The sequence below is a fragment of the Bos indicus x Bos taurus genome, chromosome 7, assembly GCF_003369695.1.
Source record: "Bos indicus x Bos taurus breed Angus x Brahman F1 hybrid chromosome 7, Bos_hybrid_MaternalHap_v2.0, whole genome shotgun sequence".
Lineage (NCBI taxonomy): Eukaryota > Metazoa > Chordata > Mammalia > Artiodactyla > Bovidae > Bos > Bos indicus x Bos taurus.
Genome location: NC_040082.1, coordinates 15,530,622 through 15,549,946, shown reverse-complemented (window position 1 = coordinate 15,549,946; position 19,325 = coordinate 15,530,622). Strand labels below are relative to the sequence as shown.

General features: G+C 45.1%; 1 protein-coding gene across 1 annotated transcript in view; it reads left to right on the top strand.

Moving 5' to 3' along the window:
* RHOBTB3 (Rho related BTB domain containing 3) overlaps positions 1 to 19,325 on the top strand; it is an 84,526-nt gene that overhangs the window by 64,326 nt on the left and 875 nt on the right. The window lies entirely within an intron of this gene.

Genomic DNA, 19,325 nt, shown 5'->3' with positions numbered 1-19,325 from the left:
TGGGTATAACGTTTTGCTCACACTTCTATTTCCTGGAGGGTTGTGAATTTACCCCTCCACTGCTTTCTAATGATACATATATATTGTTGTGAACTTTAAAGCCAGCCTGATATTTCTCCCTTATAAGTTATTTGACCTTTTTGCTGGAATTCCCAAAGAATTTTATTCTGTTTTTTTCAAGGTCCATGCTGTTCTTACTTTGCATGATATAAGCAGATAACTTTTCTGCGTATTTTCTGGCACGGATAGTATGGAAGGTAAATAGGAAACTCCAGCTGTAGCTCAGCTCCGTTCCTTAAGCTAAAATGACCTCTTTGATTTGAAAAGTTCCTTAATGAATTTTAGATCTGGAATCTTCTTTTAAAATTCTTTTTTGAATCTATTTTTAATTGCAGGATAATTGCTTTACAATGTTGTGTTGGTTTCTGCCATGCATGCGTGCTAAGTCACTTCCGTCATGTCCGACTCTGCACCCCTACGGACTGTGGGCCACCAGGCTCCTCTGTCCATGTCTCCTGCTTTGCAGGCGGATTCTTTACTGCTGAGCCACCAGGGAAGCCCCAGGTTTCTGCCATACAACAGTGCAAGTCAGCCGTGAGTGTACATATGTCCTCTCCCTCTTGAAGCTTCCTCCCACCCCTGTAGGTTGTTACAGAGCACTGGGTTGAGTCCCTGTGTTACACAGCAGCTTCCTACTGGCTTTCTGGTTTACGTTTGATAATATGTATGTTTCAGCGCTCTCAATTCGTCCTCCCTGCTCCTTCCCCCATTGTATCCACAAGTCCACTTTCTATGGCAGAATCTGTTCCTCCCTGCAAATAGGCTCATCAGTACCATTTTTCTAGACTGCGTATGTATATGTTCATATATGGATTTATTTTTCTCTTTCTGACTTCACTCTGTTTAACAGGCTCTAGGTTCATCCATCTCTCTGGAACTGACTCAAATTTGTTCCTTTTTGTGGCTGAGTAATATTCCATTGTATATATGCACCACAACTTCTTTATCCATCTGTCTGTCAACAGACATCTAGGTTGCTTCTGAGTCCTAGCTGTTATAAATAGTGCTGAAATGCACATTGGGTTTATTTATGTGAGTACAGTGAGTGAAGTCGCTCAGTCGTGTCCGACTCTTAGCGACCCCATGGACTTCAGCCTACCAGGCTCCTCTGTCCATGGGATTTTCCAGGCAAGAGTACTGGAGTGGGGTGCCATTGCCTTCTCCATTTACTGCATACTAGGTTAATAAAAATTTGGTCATTTCTACTGGCAATATGTGAAACCATTTCTCTGCTGTATTTTAAGGCTGTATTAATACATTTAAAATATTTTATCAATATATTATTTTCAAAAAGTACTCCATGGTTAAACTTGTTTTAAAAACTGTTCTACTGTATAAAAACAATGACTGCTGTGCCCAATTTTGTTTCACTCGTTGTCATGTTTCTCTAGTTTTTCTTTAAAATTGGAGGAAGTTACAGTTCAGTACACACAGGCAAAGTCATATCCAACTCTTTGTGACCCCATGGACTGTAGCCCACCAGGCTCCTCTGTCCATGGAATTCTCTAGGCAAGAATACTGGATTAGGTTGCCATTCCCTTCTCCAAGGGAAATACAAGCAAATGTGAGTACAAGCAAATGAAAATGCATATTCTCATCTTTCTCCCTATGGTCAACAAAAGAATGCCTTCCCACCAACATCCACATCCTGGTCCCCAAAACTTATGAATGTTACCTTTCATGGCGAAAGGGATTTTGCAGGTGTGGTTAAGGTAAGGCTATGGATAAGGAAAGATTATCCTGAGGTCCATTGTGATCCAAGACCCTTATAAGAGGGAGGCAATACAGTAAGAGGAAGCAATGTGGGGATGCTCTCATCCCTGTCTTCAGAGGGTAGCATTTTGGAGGAATTAGCACCTGGAGGAGGGCATGGCAACCCAGAGGATCTTCCTGACCCAGGAATTGAACCAGGGTTTCCTCCATTGCAGGCGGATCTTTATCAACCAAGTCTTATAATCAAGGGTAGGGTTTCTGATAAGGATAAGGTGCTGGCCTGCATTCCTTCAGTCCAGAGATCATCTGGCATCAGATGCTCTCTTGGTCTATGAGTCTGGAGGTTATTGAACTGGGATCTTCCTGGAATGAAAAATGCTTTATCTGCTGCTGCTACTAAGTCGCTTCAGTCGTGTCTGACTCTGTGCGACCCCATAGACAGCAGCCCACCAGGTTCCGCCATCCCTGGGATTCTCTAGGCAAGAACAGTGGAGTGGGTTACCATTTCCTTCTAAAATGCATGAAAGTGAAAAGTGAAAGTGAAGTCACTCAGTCGTGTCCGACCCCTAGCAACCCCATGGACTGCAGCCCACCAGGCTCCTCCGTCCATGGGATTTCCCAGGCAAGAGTACTGGAGTGGGTTGGCATCTCCCATTTGGTGGGGGTTTTAGATCTGCAGAGGAGCTCAGATTTGTGCCTGTCCCTTGAGGAGAAACCAGGACCCTGCCCCGAGGCTGCACTATTGTTTCCTGTCTGTTTCTCGCTCTCTCTTCATCCCCTCCCTTTCCTGATTAGCTACTGTTTGAACTTGCCCTTTAGAACTCAGGTAAGGTCTTGGAAGGGCTTCCCTGGTGGTTCAGTGGTAAAGAATCTGCCTGCCAATGTAGGAGACTGGGGTTTGATCCCTAGGTAGGGAAGATCCCTTAGAGGAGGAAATGGCAACCCACTTCAGTATTCTTGCCTGGGAAATGTCACACCACTTAGTGACTGAGCCCGCACGAAGATCATGGAGGCTGAATGAAACCTGTTTCCTGCAAACAAGAAATGGGGGACATAGACTTTTGTGCCCTGGAGCCCCATATGGTTCCTGCTTGGTTTCAGAACCAGATTCTCCCTTCAGAGCCTATAGATGGAACCATCCCTGCTGACATCCTAACTGTACCCCAGTCAGACTGATTTTAGACTTCTTACCCCAAACTTTAAGATAATAAATGTGTATTGTTTTAAAGCCATTACGTTTATGATCATTTGTTAAAGCAGTAAAAGGAAACAAATACACCCTTTACTCATATAAAGATGACATGAATTATTATATATTCCTTGTTCTCAATCCATTTAAGGAGGATTGAGTGGGTCTTAATACCTTCAACATTGCTTGCTCGCTCAGTCGCTTAGTCGTGTCCAACACTTTGTGACCCCGTGGACTGTAGCCTACCAGGCTCCTCTATCCATGGGATTCTCCAGGCAAGAATACTGGAGTGGGTTGCCATTTCCTTCTCCATAGTAATTTCTTCAACTTAGTAAATCATTAAACCAGTTGTTGTCAAGCTGTAGCTATCATCGAGTCATCTGAAAAGCTTTTCTTTTTTCAACTTTTTAAGAGTTAAAAAAACCGGCCACACTCTGAAGCACATGGGACCTTAGTTCGCTGACCAGGGATCAAACCTACACCTCTTACGTTTAAAGGTGGGGTCTTAAGCACTGGACTGCCAGGGAAATTCTGTTAGGACTTTTAAAAACAGAACCCTGGGCCCCAGTTCCAGAGTTCTGATCTTGTAGATCTTGTTCGGGCCTTGACAGTTTACATTTAAAACAAGTGCCTGGGTGATTCTGATGCTGCTAATCTATAGAATGGGCTTTGAGAACCCACTGTACAGCTCTGTATCTCTTGGGTCTGAAGCACCCAGTTTCTCAAGGGCTCCCCCTGTCCTCCTCCATTAGTTTAACTTGACTTCTCAGTTCAGTTCAGTCGCTCAGTCATGTCCGACTCTTTGCGACCCCATGAATCACAGCACGCCAGGCCTCCCTGTCCATCACCAACTCCTGGAGTTCACTCAGACTCACGTCCATCAAGTCAGTGATGCCATCCAGCCATCTCATCTTCTGTTGTCCCCTTCTCCTCCTGCCCCCAATCCCTCCCAGCATCAGAGTCTTTTCCAATGGGTCAACTCTTCGCATGAGGTGGCCAAAGTACTAGAGTTTCAGCTTCAGCATTATTCCTTCCAAAGAAATCCCAGGGCTGATCTCCTTCAGAATGGACTGGTTGGATCTCCTTGCAGTCCAAGGGACTCTCAAGAGTCTTCTCCAACACCACAGTTCAAAAGCATCAATTCTTTGGCACTCAGCCTTCTTCACAGTCCAACTCGCACATCCATATATGACCATTGGAAAAACCATAGCCTTGACTAGATGGACTTTTGTTGGCCAAGTAATATCTCTGCTTTTCAATATGCTGTCTAGGTTGGTCATAACTTTCCTTCCAAGGAGTAAGCATCTTTTAATTTCATGGCTACAGTCACCATCTGCAGTGATATTGGAGCCCCCCAAAAATAAAGTCTGACACTGTTTCCACTGTTTCCCCATCTATTTCCCATGAAGTGATGGGACCGGATGCCATGATCTTCGTTTTCTGAATGCTGAGTTTTAAGCCAACTTTTTCACTCTCCTCTTTCATTTTCATCAAGAGGCTCTTCAGTTCCTTTTCGTTTTCTGCCATAAGGGTGGTGTCATCTGCATATCTGAGATTATTGATATTTCTCCCTGCAATCTTGATTCCAGCTTGTGCTGCATCCAGCCCAGCATTTTGCATGATGTACTCTGCATATAAGTTAAATAAGCAGGGTGACAGTATACAGTCTGGATGTACTCCTTTCCCAATTTGGAAACAGTCTATTGTTCCATGTCCAGTTCTAACTGTTGCTTCTTGACCTGTATATAGATTTCTCAGAAGGCAGGTCAGGTGGTCTGGTATTCCCATCCCTTTAAGAATTTTCCATAGTTTGCTGTGATCCACACAGGCAAAGGCTTTGGCACAGTCAATAAAGCAGAAGTAGATGTTTTTCTGGAACTGTCGTGCTTTTTCGATGATCCAGTGGATGTTGGCAATTTGATCTCTGGCTTCACAAGAGTTTGACCAAAAGAGCAGAGTCCCCCCTGAGGCTTGGACCTGTCTTTCCCAGGATGATTTCTGCTTGGGGGAGTGTTGATGAGGGGAGAGGGTTCAGGAGGTGTGGGCTGGACTCAGACATTAAGCCTGCAATCCTCACCTCGCACTGCCGTTGACCTTCCAATCTCCTGTCATGTTCAGGGTTTCTTTAGGCTTATCCTGCATTCGTGCTGAGTTGCTCTGTTGTGTCTGACTCTTTGTGACCCCATGGACTACAGCCCTCCAGGCTCCTCTGTCCATGGAATTTCCCAGGCAAGAATATTAGAGTGGGTTGCCATGCCCTCCTCCAGGGAATCTTCCTGACCAGTGATGGAACCAAAGTCTCTGGCGGCTCCTGCGTTGACATGTGGATTCTTTACCACTGAGCCACCTGGGAAGCTTGCCTGCCCAGATGCCCAGTCGTGTCTGACCCTTTGCAACCCCACAGACTATAGCCTGCCAGACTCCTCTGTCTATGGAATTTCCCAGGCAAGAATGTTGGAGCGGTTTCCTCTTCCAGGGGATCTTCCCAACCCAGGAATCAAACCTGCATCTCTTGTGTCTCCTGCATTGGCAGGCGGATTCTTTACCATTAGTGCCACCTGGAAAGCCCCACACTTATCCTGAGTGCTGGTCATTTACCCTGTTGTGCAACAGATGACACAAGGCTGTGAATCCTCAATGAGTTAATGTAAAATTAAATTCTGAAAGACTTAGAAAACAGCATTATATGCACTTTTAAACAGAAAATCTGAGTTTTCATCAATATTTTCTGTTAATAATGACAGATTTTACTACTATGTCAGAATATACTTTTTTTTTCCTGAAAATCTCCTACCTTTTTGTTTTCTTCTAATTAAAAAAAAAATATTCAGGTTCCCTATAAAAACTGGAAACAATATTGGAACAGATCATAAATAATCGTTTTTAAACTGGAGACACTTGTAGGACAAAGTTTGGTTAAACCAGTTTTGTGAGTCTGGAGCATTCCTTTTGTAGGTAGCAGATAACCACCGTCTCCTTGCACAGGCTTGCTTCCAACTTCTGAGTGCTTTTCAGTCCTTTCCCCTGAAAGCAAGTATCTTGTTTTTGCCTGTAATTTTAGTAAGTCTCAGGCTATCAAAAAATAATTATGAATTCCTCAGTTGCGGTTTTCAAAAAATTAGAGTTTACATAGACTTTTATTTTCCTAGAAATCTCCTGTCTGATTCTCTCCCCAGGGTCACCTGGGTACCCTAATGCGTCATTTTTCTTGGGTCTTATGTCCCCTGGATTGGAAGAGGAGTAGGGTTGTTTTTCTGAATTGATAGTGACTTTCTCTGAGGAATGAATCGCCTCATATTAAATTAGGACATTTTGGTCTATAATAACTACGTACCCAAATCCTCGAGTGGCCATGGATAAAACCCTTGGTAATGGGGTAGCTGGCAGAGTCCACTGCTGCAATGCCCAGGTGAAGTTTAAATGCTTTCCTTGACTAGATGGAAAGAAAATGCTGGGATAATTTCCTTGGCAAGACTCAGATATAAAGAGATCACTGAAAGTAGGTACTATCAAGCATCATCTGGGCATTTTCCAGAGCTGCGCACTCATCACCACCACTTTCTCTTATATTCCTCACTGTTTTTAATGGATATGGTCAGAAAGGCTGACCTGGTGTAGGACATTAGTAGGCATCTGACTTCTTGAATCTTACTTCATATTTATGTGTCTTTTAGCACCATTTCCAAAGTTTCAGAAGTGTGTGTTGAATGTAATGGGACACAGTTGATGGAGAGCCCAGCAGCTGCTGGTCTCCAGGTTGACAGCATTGACTTTCATGGCCCATTTCTGCTTAGGGACCAGAGGTTTGACCCCAGTGGGGGACACAGAGGTCACTCAAGCAGAATGAGGCTCCACCCTCAGGGGACCTGAGGGCAGGACCTGCAGGGAGGGGCAAGGGTAGAAGGACAGGAGACACCCCAGAAGTAACTTTGGGGGAGACTGGGGCTCGTGTTCTTCAGGCAGAGGTATAATCGAGTGAAATTTCTGGTACCACTATTTATGTGAACTCTGTAAGCTGGTGAGACCCAGGGAAACTGAAGTGTTGTTATTTCGTCATTACTGTTTACTGCCCTTTTGCTAAGTGCCAGGCATTTTGCATATGTCATTTCCTTTTAGAGGAGAAAATAATGTAGCTCGGAAAAGTCGTCTGGTGAGGTGACTACACATGAGGGACAGAGCCAGAGTGCCCAAGCTGGCCCGGATCGCGGCTCCACCTCTTGCTCTATGACCTTGGACAGGTGACCTGGGGGCTTTCTTTGGATTTCATCCGCTCATGTATAAAATGGAGCTCATGGATGTGGCAACCTCGTGGTTTCACTGGGAGGAGCAAATGAGGTGACGCGTATATGGTGCTGAAACCGGGGTCTTGCGCGGGCTAGCACCCTCTAATGATTAGTATTATCAAGTTGACCCAGCCCAATCCTGGGAGCCCAGTGCTGTCAGTATCTCCAACTCTAACTGGAGCTCAGCGAGGGATGGCCTAAGGCCACGTAGTTAATAAGTGACGGAACTGGCTGAACTCACACCTGACGGCGAAGCCTACAAGCTCTACCAAGTAGCAGACAGCCTCCATAAGCATTCTAAGAAAAATGTCAAATCATCCAGCTAAGGCAGGAACTGGTGCTCCCTTTAAATAACACTGCTGGCTCTGTGTGATATGGGAAGACAAATGGAGGCTGCACATGTCCCTGGCTCCAAAGTCAAGGAGCCATCAAGGTCATCCCTCCGCCCCCACCTTCATCTCCACCCTCCTCCTGGGAAACTTTCCCAAGGTCTAATCTGATCGTGCTTCTTCAAAGGTATGATGAATTAATACACCACACTTGTCGTTAATGTTTGAAGCAAGGGAAAATCTGCCTGCAATACGGTAGACCCAGGTTTGATCTCTGGGTCAGGAAGATCCCCTGGAGAAAGGCATGGTGACCCACTCCAGTATTCTTGCCTGGAGAATCCCATGGACAGAGGAACTTGGTGGGCTACAGTCCATGGGGTTGCAGAGAGTCAGACACGACTGAGCGACTAACACACACCCTCTGAGACAGATGACTGGAAAGCAAGCAACATATCCTGATATGAGGTGTCAGAAAGGAAGGTGGCTGGTTGCAGGGTTCAGCCAGCCCCAATAACCAGGGAATGAGGTTTCTTTGATAGTTCTCTCTCTTTTTTTTAATCGATTTTAATCAGTTAATTATTTTTAATTCTCATAGGAAGAACCCAAGCTGAAGAGCTTTGCTTAGCCACAGGCACACAGCTAGGAAATGGCCTAACCAGGATTTTAATTCTATCCTTGTGGCTTCTACACCAGGAAAATCTATACTTAGTGCAGCAAGTACACAACTGGTCTTGGGCCAGTTCCTGTAGGAACTGAGCAGCTTGCATGAACAGTCTCTTGTTAAATAGTACAACTGAAATGGGTGAATTACATAAGCTATAAAGTATGCCTAAGTTTTTTGGGGGGAAACAGTGGAGACAGTGACAGACTTTATTTTTTAGACTCCAAGATCGCTGCAGATGGTGACTGCAGCCATGAAATTAAAAGCCCTTGCTCCTTGGAAGAAAAGTTATGACCAACCTAGACAGCATATTAAAAAGCAGAGACATTACTTTGCCAACAGAGGCCCATCTAGTCAAAACTATGGTTTTTCCAGTAGTCATGTATGGATGTGAGAGTTGGACTCTAAAGAAAGCTGAGTGCCGAAGAATGGATGCTTTTGAACTGTGGTGTTGGAGAAGACTCTTGAGAGTCCCTTGGACTGCAGTGAGATCCAACCAGTCCATCCTAAAGGAAATCGGTCCTGAATATTCATTGGAAGGACTGATGCTGAAGCTGAAGCTCCAGTACTTTGGCCACCTGATGGGAAGAGCTGACTCATTTGGACAGATCCTGATGCTGGGAAAGATTGAAGGCAGGAGGAGAAGGTGATGACAGAGGATGAGATGGTTGGATGGCATCACCGACTCAATGTACATGAGTTTGGGTAAACTCCGGGAGCTGGTGATGGACAGGGAGGCCTGGCGTGCTGCAGTCCATGGGGTCACAAAGAGTCGAACACAACTGAGCAACTGAACTGGACTGAAGTTATTTTTCACAGAAAGGAGGAACAAGAGACTGGAAAAAGGAATAAACGAAGGAAGGGATGGAGGAGGAAGGAGAAAACATGAGTAGCTGGAAAAATGTTTTCTAACTGATTCAATAACCACTGTAATCCTGTGACATGGGTTCAGTGAAAGCCAGCAGAACTGGATGAAAACGGGAAAAGTTTGTTTCTGGGTAAATGTTTGGGCCTCATGAATGTCTTGTGACCCATCTCCTCTGCCTGCTCCCTACGCCCCCTCCCTGCCTCTGCCGCCACTTATACCCACAGCACAGCCTTGTGACGACATGTGATGAGCAAATAGAAACAGTTTTTTGTGTGTGTTTGCTTTTGGTAAAGGCATACTTGCTGCAACCTACAGAGTTCTACAGTCAGAGGACTGTCTGAACGAGTGCTCTGTTAAGGGTGCCATTCGCAGGTGCTGATGCCCAGGGCTGTGCAGTTTGCTAGCACAACACAGATGCTGCTCTAGCACCTCTGGAAGGGCTGCAGAGTTAGACTGGGCCGAGGGCCTGGTCACGCTCACCTTGCCACCAGGTGTAACGCATTTCCCCGTCACCCCGTCAAGCTGGAGGCGCCCTCCGGGAGGCTGTTTCACGGCTATCCATCCTTTGTTGTCGTCTCCTTGTACGTCAGCAAAGGGAGAGAGACGAACGCTTGTGTGAGTGTGTGTGTGTGTGTGTGTGTGTGTGTGTGTGTGTGACGTTCGGTGGGTTTAAGAGCAGAATTGTTGTTCTGATAGACTTTTCTTTAGAGTCGTGTTAGCTTCACAACAAAATTGAGAGGAAGATACAGAGATTTCTCATATACCTCCTGCCTCCATATGCATGTAACCTCCCGCGATATTAACACCCGCCGCCCTACAAAGTGATACACTGTTCGTCACCAGCTGATGAACCTACATGGATGCATCGGTCTCCCAGAGCTGGCAGTTTACTTTAGGGGTCGCCCTTGGTGTTGTGCTCTCTAGGGGTTTGGATAAATGTATAATGACATGTATCCCACAGAATAGTTTCACTTTTCTAAAATCCTCTGTGCTCCGCGTGTTCCTCCGACCTACTCCTACCCCCTGGCGACTGCTGGTGTTTCCACTGTCTTCATAGATTTCCCTTTTCTGGAATGGCAGAGCTGGAATCACACAGCGTGTAGCCTTGTCAGGTTGGCTTCTTTTACTGAGTATTATGCTTTGAAGGTGCCTCCATGTCTTCCAGGGCTTAACAGCTCATTTATTGTTTTTTTTCCCTCTGAAGAACTTTTAACATTTCTTGCAAGTAGGTATGCTGACAACAGATTCTTTGGGTTTTTGTTTGCCTGAGAAGGTCTTTATTTCTCCCTCACTTTTGAAGGGTCATTTCCCAGTGTACAGAATTCTAGCTTGGTGCAGATTTTCTCTCAACACTGTAACTATTTCAGTCTACTCATCTCTTACCTGCGTGGTTTCTGAGGAGAAGTCAGATGTAATTTTTATTTTTGCTCTTCTATAAGTAAGATTTTTTTTTTCCTGTAGCTGCATCAAGATTCTTTGTTTATCTTTTATTTTCTGTAATTTGAAAATGACTATTCTAGGTGTGGGGACTTTCCAGGTGACACTACTGATAAAGAACCCCCTGCTAATGCAGGAGACGTGAGACCTGGGTTCCATCCCTGGGTCGGGAAGATCCCCTGGAGGAGGGCGCGGCAACCCACTCCAGTATTCTTGTCTGGAGAATCCCATGGACAGAGGAGCCTGGCAGGCTAGAGGCCACAGGCTCACACAGAATCAGATGCTACTGAAGTGACTTAGCACTTAAGCAGTCTAAGTGTAATGGGATTTTTTTGGCTTTTTTTTTTTCCTTCTTGGTTTTCTCTGCGCTTCCTAGATCTGTAGTTTGGTGTCTGGAGAAATGCTTAGTCATTGTTGCTTTAAATGTTTCTCCTGTTCCTTTCTGTCTTTCTTCCCCTTCTGGTGTTCCTATCCTGCATGACTTTTGTTGCTGTCCTGTATGTAGTTCTTGGATATTCTATTCTGGGTTTTTCAGTAATTTTTCTTTCTCTTTGCTTTGAAGTTTTGGAGGTTTCTTTTGAGACATCCTCACGCTTAGAGATTCTTTCCTCAGTCTTAATCGGTTTTGGCTGCTGTAACAAAATGCCACAGAGTAGATAGCTTATCAGGGCTTCCAGGTGGGGTAGTGGTGAAGAATTCACGGGCCAGTGCAGGAGACTTGAGTTTGATCCCTGGGTCGAAAGATCCCCTGGAGGAGGAACGTGAATTTGTGGGGGACACGCTCAAACAATACATAGCCCATGTCTCATAAACTAATGAGCCTGTCAGAGGCATTCTTCATTTCTGTCGCAGTGTTTTTGGTCTCTAGCACTTCTTTTTTGGTTCTTTTTAGAATTTCCATCTCTCTGCTTATGTTGCCCATTTGTTCTTTCGTGCAGTTTACTTTATCCATTGGAGTCTTTAGCATGTTCATCATAGCTGTTTTGTTTGTTTTTTAATTTATTTATTTTAATTGGAGGCTAATTACTTTACAGTATTGTAGTGGTTTTTGCCATACATTGACATGAGTCAGCCATGGGTGTACATGTGTTCCCCATCCTGAACCCCCCTCCCACCTCCCTCCCCATCCCATCCCTCAGGGTCATCCCAGTGCACCAGCCCCGAGCATCCTGTTTCATGCATCAAACATGGACTGGTGATCTGTTTCACATGTGATAATATACATGTTTCAATGTTATTCTCTCAAATCATCCCACTCGCGCCTTCTCCCACAAAATCCAAAAGTCTGTTCTTTATATCTGTGTCTCTTTTGCTATCTCGCATATAGGGTCATTGTTACCATCTTTCTAAATTCCATATATATGCGTTAATATACTGTATTGGTGTTTTTCTTTCTGGCTTACTTCACTCTGTATAATAGGCTCCAGTTTCATCCACCTCATTAGAGCTGATTCAAATGCATTCTTTTTAATAGCTGAGTAATATTCCATTGTGTACAGGTACCACAGTTTTCTTATCTATTCGTCTGCCAGTGGATAGCTGTTTTAAACTCCCAGTCTGATCCTTGCAACAGCCCTGCCTATTGCCTCTCTGTCTCATCCAGCTGTGTGGTTTGCCTTTTAATATACCTATAATTTTTCTTTGTTACGAAAAGACTGATTTGTTTATTTTTGGCCGCACTGGGTCTTCATGGCTGTGTGCAGGCTTGCTCTGGTTGACGTTTCTCACTGTGGGGGCTTCTCTTGCTGCGCAGCACAGGCTGGAGGCATGGGGACTGCAGTAGTTGTGACATATGGCTCAGTTGCTGCTGTGCCCAGGCTCTCGAGAGGTGTTGTGGCCCAGGGGCTTCGTTGCTCCACGGCACGCGGGATCTTTCCTCAACCAGGGATTAAACTGGTGTCCCTGGCACTGCAAGGCAGATTCTTAACCCCCGGACCACCCGGGAAGCCCTAGTGTTTTCCTCCCCTTTGGCCATGTTGCCTGGCGTATGGGATCTTGGTTTCCCTGACCAGGGATTGGACCTGCCCCCCTTGCATTGGAAACTCAGTCCTAACCACTGTACCCCCAGATAAATCCCACTTGTCATTTTTTTCCCTGATAGCCAGAGACGTTGTACAGGATAACTGCTCTAAACAGGCAGTTAACTCGTGGTGGTCAGATGTGTGGAGGGCGAGGAGCCTCTTGTATTCCTGTGATCAGGCCTCTTGTTAGCTAGCCTGTGGGTGTCACGTGTGCTTCTCGAGCCCACACCCTCCGTGGGGGCCTGTCTAAGCCAAGTAGAGTGACGTCAATGGAGTTGGGAATTTCCCTTTTCCTTCTGGAAGGCTAGAGGGGTTTGGAGTTGGGGTTTTTCTCTTCCCCCGGGTCAGTTAGGCTCTGATAAAACTCCAGCCTGCTAGGCCCTAGCTAGATAGTTAACTCTTGAGAACAGATCTTGTTAAGAAAAACAGAATGCTCTGGTGTATTTCCAAATAATTCCCTCTTCTCTACCCCCATGTAAAGCATGGGGTTTTTTCCCTCCAGCATTCACTGTGAGAACCTGGTTAGAACTCCAGGTGTTAAAACTCACAACAGTGTGGGCCCCCGATGACTGGGTCCCCCTGGAGTTTTTAGCTGTGAGCTGTTGAGCATGGCTCAGGCTCCCCTCCTGCAGCACCGATTCTCATGTCAGTTGAGATTCTCTGTGTTTGCCTGTCAGTCTCTCCAATGTGAGGGCAGCTTGCTTCTCTTACAGATCTAAGAAGAGTTATCGATTTCTCAGTTATTCAATTTGTCACTTTTTGACAGGATGGAGGAGCAACTTCCAAGCTTCTTCGATGCCAGATCAGAAACTGGCAGTCCTCAGGAGCATACATTTTAAAAGTCGATCAGATAAAGGGCTGGGACTCTCAAAATGAGTGCATGACCTGCGGGCCAGAACACTGTGCAACCCAGCATTTGCCAAACGCTTTCGACCATAAAGCCCCTTTCTTCATGTACTATTTATCAACATGCCCTGGAACCGGTGTTCTGAGGAACCTGCTTGGAGGAACACCGAGCCCAGATGCAGCCCTTGCTGGAGAAATAGCAAGTTGTTTCTCGAGGGTGTGGCTCAGTGCCCAGACCCCAGGGAGGCCCTCTGTCGGTCATCCCATGAAACCAGGAAACACAGTCCCCTTTGCAGCGAAAGGCAGAGCAGTGGGAGTGTGTGCCCCCAGTGCCTGCTGGGCTCAAGTCCGGGCTCAGCTGAGGGTCCCTGGGCAGCTCAGCTTCTCTGTGCTTTAGTTTTCCCGTCTGTAGGATGGAAGTGACGATGGTAATAGTTGGCTTACTGGGCTGCTCTGAGGCCCACGTGAATGAAAACACGCTCAAACCTTAGAAAGTGCTTGGCATCCTGTGTGTGTGCAGCTGGGTCTTTCCAAGCTCCTTCCATCAGTGTACCCTGCAGACTCTCACATTAACATGTTTCAACCAATGGGGACACTAAATAGCCTCTTTAAAAATGTCTAGGAAACGTGGGATAAAACCCATGCCTTGGTTTTAACTATTATGAGATACTACCTGTATGCTGTTTTCTACGTTTTGATCTGTACAAGTAGGAAGACAGAGGAGGACCACTGTCAGCCCTCTCTTTGGTACCAGGAAGTAGTCTCCAACATTGCCAAACTTGTACCCCCTCTTTTTTTTGATATTAAAAAAATGGGATGGGCCACAGCCTCTCCAGATGTAGTCAGATGTAGTCATTGTGCTTTAACCATCGACTGAGACAACAGTAACAATCAAAAGCTGTTATGAATGTAAGGATGCTTTTTAAAAAATGTTTTAAATAGATAATTGTATGTACATGCACTGATTCTTCAAATGAATTTACATTTTATCCCTGCTGCTGGCATCTGAGGAAATAGACCAAGAAAACCTTTGAACTGGGTAAAAACATTGTTCATCTTTGTTAAAATATTAGAAAATATATATGCAGTGAAACACACCATGGCACCTCTTTATGTATCTCCATGGTAAATCAGAACACCTGTATGTCTTCTCTGACCTTCTCAGTAACACAAGCTCCTTCCCCAGGTTCTGCAGTGTCCACTCTCCTGTAGTCAAAACATTATCAGTGGAGAAAAGGGTCCTTTTACTAAAGACCGTCCTGTTAGTGAGAAACGCTTATGCCCCAGTCCACAGATTCTTATAAAGGAGGGATGCTCTGTCTCTTGCCAGCTCCAGATGTGTAAGGCAGCACTTCGCATCTGTTGACCTATCCCTCATTTGGATGATGGGAATTTCTCAGGTTATGAACAGTTTTCAGCCATGGGGCTGCACCTGAATGCAAGGGGTTTGGGGTAAATTGGCCTCGAAAGTGGACCAAGAAAAGGGGTGAGAGAGGGACGGATTGGGAGCTTAGGCGTAACAGATGCACCCTTATGTATATATTGGGTGGATAAATAGCTTAGGCGTAACAGATGCACCAATATGTATATATTGGGTGGATAAATAGCAAGGTCCATTGTGTAATAGCACAGGGAACTATATTCAATATCCTGTAAAAAACCAGAACGGAAAAGAATATGAAAAAAAATGTATACATACATATAAAAAAGGAATAGAATCAGACTATTAAAAAAAAAAACTGTGGCCTGAAACCACGTTGCACATTGCTGCCTGCCTCAGGCTTCCTGGGTGAAGAGGAGAAGCAGGGCTCCTCGCTGCTAACCTGGGGGTTATCCGTCTGGGACCATCCACGTTCTCCTCTTTCTGGAGGCAGCCTGAGACCCATCCTTTCCTCTCCTGCCCCTCTGGTGCTCTCCAGTCATTCAGCGACTGTGTTTGTGACTGGGCTCTTCCAGGCAGTGAGCTAAGGGCGCTCAGAGTCAGCGTTACACCCACTCTCGCCACACGCGGAGATTTGTTCTAGGTGTTGGGGGCAGCCTCCAGTCTGGTCAGCTGAGCTCTCGAGTTTGGTCTTCCCTGGAGTTGTCAGTCCTCCATTCCTAGAGTGGGTCCTTGGGTCCCCGTGGTCTAACCAGGGTTAGAACCCAGGGCAGATTGGAGTCAAGATCGTCCCGCCTCAGACCTTGGGATGCCTTGGAAGAATCATCAGAAAAGTCAGTGCAGAATCCACACCATCCCACCTTAAAGACAACTTGTAGTTTTTGCACCGACTATTCCAAGTTTCACAGGCACACGAGAGAAAAGTCAGAAGCAGCTACTCCGCTGTCTCCTGAGATAGCTCAGCTGCAGGGTGCAGAGGCTCCAGCCCAGCGGGTGGGAAGGAAGACCCCAAAGGAGCAGGAAGGGCCACAAGGAATAAGACCCCAGCTGCACCAGGTGAGGTCTCAGAGGGATCACACAAAGTTCTGCTTTCACTGGCTCTCCTTTACCCCTTCAGCCCGCTGCCCCTCGTCAGTGCTGCACAGCTGGCCAGACAAGTCACCTGGGGACAGGAACTACAAATAGATCCATGTTTAAATATCACTTATGCTTAAAGGGACCAGGCCAGAATTCTCTTCCACAAATTAGTAATATTAAATTCTGCCCCTTCAAATGTCCAATGTACTTAATAAGAAAAAAAAATCTCTATTAATGTAACAAAAAGATTTGAATTAAAATATCTCAGGAGTGCCAAGTCTTTAAAATATTTCCCAGGACCCAGGTACAGTGAATTAGGGAGTGTGGCTTTCTCTTACAACCAAATGCCATGATGATGGCCTAGTCATACCCACTGGGGATATAAATAGTGTGAGCTGGGCCACACTGATTCCCCCTGGCTGTTGTTTCTCCATCAGGACCATCTTTGGACAACCCTGAATTGGGAAGAATGGCTGTTGGGCGTCCCAGTCCAGGAGCCAGGCTGGAAGGGGCAGACTGAAGGCAGTTATTAAAGTGAGACAGGTATAGGAGATTGAATCACTTGATTTTCAAAGGAAACCAAAGTTATAGAGCCTTGGCTGTGGATTTTTTGGCTGGATACTCTTGTTTTCCTCTGCCAACCCCTTCTGCCAACTTCTTGATGCTTTTTGGGCCATAGTTCTTTCTTTTCCTGCATATCACTCAGAATTACTCAGCAAGGAACAGACAGAAAATAGACAATTACGTGAGAGTCTGCACACTGATTGGGGGCTGCCAAATCCCTTTTCCCTGCTTGGCAGTGGGAACCTGTTGGCAAGGCCCACCCCCCAGCTGAGAAACTGGAGAGACTGAACAGCTGAAAAGAGAAACACGCAGGAGCTGACAGCTGGGTGACCTACATCTCATCATTCATTCACTCATTCATTCATTCAACCACCTAACAGATACTTATCAAGTGCCTGCCACATGCACTCAGTCTTTAAGTGCTGTAGATACGGCAGCGAATAATTAGACACAAGTAAGGCTTGCAGGCTAGCAGTAAAGACAGACAGTAAATAAAATAACCAAATTATATGACATGTTAGGTAATAAATGCCATATAGAAAAAACAAGTGGGATAGAGAATGCCAAGTGAAATTTTAAATTGGGTGATGGGGAGGTCTTGCTGAGAAGGTGACATTTAAAAGGCCTTGTGGTGAAGCTTACCAGTTGACAAGGCCAATTCCTGCAACAAACCTGCCAACCTGGTTTTGGCCTCACACTTAAGTGTTTACACACAGCTCGGTCACAAATGTTCAGTGCAGAACATTGGATGGTCTTCCAGTTTCAGCAGAAACAGAACATAGGAACTCATAGAAAATGCTGGAATTGGAGGACCACTTTTTAAAAGGCCCTAACTAGAATTAATATTCTATGCGAGAGAAAAGACTGCATCCAGAGAACAAGAATAAGAAAAACAGTTAAAAAGGAAACAGCTGAGAACAAGGAAAAATTCTAGTTTTGTGAAATAAGGAAAAAAAATCACAGTTGGAAAAAAAATTCAGTGAAAGTATTTTTAGAACTCTCAATAAACTCAGCAAGTACTGGGCATTCACAAAGCAAAAATAATTCTAGAAGGAAAAAAGGAACACTCAGGCAGTATTGAAGAGCTATTGAAAGTTAAAAACATTATCAGAAATGAAAAATTTGATAGGGAAATAAGGAGATAAAAATGAGTAAGTCCTTCAAAACAAAAGTAGAAAATAGGAGAGAAAATATAGCGGAAATTAGAGGACAAGTCTAGGAAAGCCAGTATCCGATTGCTAGGAGTTCCAGAAAGTTCCTTTCCAGAAAGAAAATGGAGGGAAGGAAAGCACCCATAAAATAGCTCAATAATAGTTCCAAAGGCCCTTCAAACCTCCAAGTAGCCCCTAAAATGTACAAAAAGAGACCCTCCCAAGACACATCACCGTGATATTTCAAAGGGAAGATTTTGCAAGTTTCCAGAATGTTAAACAAGGAAACCAAACAGGGTTAACCACAAAAGATCAAGAATCAGGATGGCTTCAGACTTCTTAACAGCAGCACTGAAGTAAAAGACCATAAGCAGTGTCTGTAGACTCCCAGAAGGAGACGACTTCCAACTAGAAGCTCCGTCCCGGTGAACCGTGAGTGAAAGTGTTAGCTGCCGTCGTCTCCGACTCTTTGCGACCCCCTGGACTGTAGCCCACCAGACTCCTCTGTCCGTGGATTCTCCAGGCAAGAACACTGGAGTGAGTTGCCTTTTCCTTCTCCAGTGGATCTTCCCCATCCAGGGATTGAACCCGGGTCATACTGGAGCTTCCCTGGTAGCTCAGACGGTAAAGCATCTGCCTGCAATGTGGGAGACCTGGGTTTGATCCCTGGGTCAGGAAGATCCCCTGGAGAAGGAAATGGCAACGCACTCCAGAACTCTTTCCTGGAAAATCCCACGGATGGAGGAGCCTGGTGGGCTGCAGTCCATGGGGTCGCAAAGAGTCGGACACGACTGAGCGACTTCACTTGCCTTTTTTCCTCCTACATTGTAGGCAGATTCTTTATCATGGGAGCCACCAGGGAATTTCAATCAAGAACACTTTCAGACAAGCAAGGCTTCAAAAAGTTTACTTCCCATCTCTTTCTTAAGGCCAAAGAAGGATATGTGGTCCTCCAAAATGAAAAAGATAGCTTATGGTGAATGATGTCAAATTCGTGATCTCCAAAGAAGCTTTAGCTTCAGGACCAGAAACCAGGCTTGATCACTCAAGAGCTTTTGTGTAGCAGAGTTTTATTAAAGTGAAAAAGGGACAGAGAAAGCTTCTGACATAGACATCAGAAGGGGGATGGAGAGTGCCCCCCACTGCTTAGTCTTAGAAAGGGAGCTATATACTTTTTCCGTTGGTTATTAAAGTAAATCGAAAAAAAGTCTTAAGGTTGTAAGGGTCTTACCAGACCCACTCCCATAATATATATTTGAAGATGACAGGATTAGTCAGAAGCTTCTCAAGAAGGAGAAAGTTGTCCTCAAGCAGAATACATTGTTGTCATGTAATCATTGGTACAGACTTGAAGAGAAAACATATCCTTGAACAAGATGAGTTGTTACGTTGTGCAGTCATCACCTCTGGGCTTAAAGGAAAAAGGTTTGTCCTTTCCTCCTGCTTGAGAATTCCAGACCCCCATCTCCTCCTCGAGAGCCCCAGACCCCTTTCTCCTCCTTGGAGACCCTGGACTTATCAAACTACATAGGAATTGTCTCTCTCACTATGAAAAATAGAAAGATACAATTCAGTAATTTCCCTTCATATTCATTCTCCCTTCTTTAATTTTTTTTTAGCATTTATTTATTCAGAACAACTTTTTCATTGAAGTTTAGTCGATTTACAGCATTGTGTGAGTTTCAAGTGTACGGCAAAGTGATTCGTTTATATACATACATATGTGTATTATGTGTATTCTTTTT